General features: G+C 36.5%; 1 non-coding gene across 1 annotated transcript; it reads right to left on the bottom strand.

The window, feature by feature from the left end:
• Nucleotides 1–2,344: 2,344 nt before the first annotated feature.
• On the bottom strand, nucleotides 2,345–2,452 carry LOC112716399 (small nucleolar RNA R71). Its single transcript, XR_003160330.1, has one exon. It is a non-coding gene; the product is annotated as a small nucleolar RNA R71 (small nucleolar RNA).
• Nucleotides 2,453–2,782: the final 330 nt, after the last annotated feature.

Here is a 2,782-nt window from a genome sequence, read left to right as displayed (position 1 = left end):
CGACCCTTACTCGCGTAAGGTTTATTACTTGGACGACCCAGTACACTTGCTGGTTAGTTGTGCGAAGTTGTGTTTATGCCATGGTATTGAACACCAAGTTTTTGGATTCATTACCGAGGATTATTTGATTTGTGAAAAGTATTGATCACAATTTCGCATACCAAGTTTTTGGCGCCGTTGCCGGGGATTGTTGAGTTTGGACAACTGACGGTTCATCTTGTTGCTTAGATTAGGTATTTTTTTTTCGGAGTTCTTAAAGATGAATTCTAGAGTTTCATGATGATTTGTTGAAATCTGGCTGGCTGTGAAGCCATGTCTAATTCCATTGGACCGAGGTTTCAACTTATCATCACAAGAGCTTGTTGATTTCTATCAATCTTGCTTTTGGAGCAGTGATCTGCTAAGGCTTGGCTGGCCATTGGCCATGTCTAGTGTTTTGGACCGAAGCTTTCCTTGAAAGCTTGGCTGGCTGTGAAGCCATGTCTAATTCCTGGACCGGAGTCTTAGACTAGCATTGCACTGATTCCTGGAATTCTCATTAAGAACTTTGATATCTTTTTCCACTTAATTTTCGAAAAAGCACAAAAAAAAATTTACAAAATCATAAAAACAAAAAAATATTCTATGTTTCTTGTTGAGACACTAGTCTCATGTTAAGTTTGGTGTCAATTGCATGCATTCATTCATGTGTCTTAGTGATCTTCAAGATGTTCTTGATGATTTCTTACTCTAATCTTTAAATTCTCTTGACTTGAGTGTTTTGTGTATCTCATATCCATTCTCATTAGTGTCAGTAGTATACAAACTGCTAAGTTTGGTGTCTTGCATGCATTGTTATTTGATTCTTGTTGCATTTTGATTTTTCCTTATTATTAAAAATCCAAAAATATTTTTAATTTGTGTCTTCTCAAGTCAATAATACAGAGAATTGAAGATTCAGAACATACAGCAGAGGAATTACACAGAAAAAGCTGGGCGTTCAAAACGCCCAGTAAAGAAGGACAGACTGGCGTTTAAACGCCAGCCAGGGTACCTGGTTGGGCGTTTAACGCCCAAAAGTGTAGCATTTTGGGCGTTAAACGCCAGAATGTGCACCATTCTGGGCGTTTAACGCCAGGATGGCACAAGGGGGAAGATTTTGTTTTCAATGCAAATTTTTTTTTCAAGTTTTCAAAGTTTTTCAAAATCAAATCTTTTTCAAATCAATCTTTTCAATCAAATCTTTTTCAAAATCAATTTCTTTCTATTTTTAAAAATACTTGCTATCAATCAATGATTTGATTCAACATTTCAAGTATGTTGCCTTTTCTATTGAGAAAGGTTTAATGTTTGAATCATATCTTTTATTGTTAGCCAAGTTTTTAATTTTCAAAATCAAATCTTTTTAAAATGTTTTTCAAATCATATCTTCTCAATCACATCTTTTTAAAACTAATCATATCTTCTTAACCACATCTTTTTCAAAATAGTTTTCAATCAAATCTTTTTGATTTCTAATTTCAAAATCTTTTTCAAAAATCACTTGATTTCTTTTCCACTTTCATTTTCGAAAATCAATTAGTGTTTTTCAAAAATGTTTTCAAAATCTTTTACTTAATTTTCGAAAATTACTTCCCTTCTTCTCACATCCTTCTATTTATGGACTAACACTATTCCTTAATGCAAAATTCGAACTCCATCTTCTTTGATAAGTTCGAATTTTCTACTTCTGTCTTCTACTTTTCTTTTCCTCTGACACCTAAAGGAATCTCTATACTGTGACACAGAGGATTCCACATTTTCTTGTTCCCTTCTCTTTCTTATGAGCAGGAGCAAGGACAAAAGCATTCTTGTTGAGGCTGATCCTGAACCTGAAAGGACCTTGAAGAGAAAGCTAAGAGAAGTCAAAGCACAACTCTCTGTAGAGGACCTAACAGAAATCTTCAAAGAAGAAGAACCCATGGCAGCCGAAAACAACAACAATGCCAATAATGCAAGGAAGGTGCTGGGTGACTTTACTGCACCTACTCCCAACTTTTATGGGAGAAGCATCTCTATCCCTGCCATTGGAGCAAACAACTTTGATCTTAAGCCTCAATTAGTTTCTCTAATGCAATAGAATTGCAAGTTCCATGGACTTCCATTGGAAGATCCTCATCAGTTTTTAGCTGAATTCTTGCAAATCTGTGACACTGTCAAGACTAATGAGGTTGACCCTGAGGTCTACAGACTGATGCTATTCCCTTTTGCTGTAAGAGACTGAGCTATGACATGGTTGGACTCTCAACCTAAAGAAAGCCTGGACTCTTGGGAAAAGCTAGTCAATGCCTTCTTGGCAAAGTTCTTTCCACCTCAAAAATTGAGTAAGCTTAGAGTGGAAGTCCAAACCTTCAGACAGAAGGAAGGAGAATCCCTCTATGAAGCTTGGGAAAGATACAAACAATTAATCAGAAAGTGTCCTTCTGATATGCTTTCTGAATGGAGCATCATAGGTATTTTCTATGATGGTCTCTCTGAACTGTCCAAAATGTCTTTGGATAGCTCTGCTGGAGGATCTCTTCATCTGAAGAAGACGCCTACAGAAGCTCAAGAGCTGATTGAAATGGTTGCAAATAACCAATTCATGTACACTTCTGAAAGAAATCCTGTGAACAATGGGACTAGTCAGAAGAAAGGAGTTCTTGAGATTGACACTCTGAATGCCCTATTGGCTCAGAACAAAATATTGACTCAACAAGTCAATATGATTTCTCAAAGTCTGTCTGGAATGCAAAATGCACCAAGCAGTACTAAGGAGGCTTCA

This window comes from Arachis hypogaea, chromosome 1, assembly GCF_003086295.3.
Source record: "Arachis hypogaea cultivar Tifrunner chromosome 1, arahy.Tifrunner.gnm2.J5K5, whole genome shotgun sequence".
Taxonomy (NCBI): Eukaryota; Viridiplantae; Streptophyta; class Magnoliopsida; order Fabales; family Fabaceae; genus Arachis; species Arachis hypogaea.
This window is presented reverse-complemented; position numbering and strand designations above follow the sequence as displayed.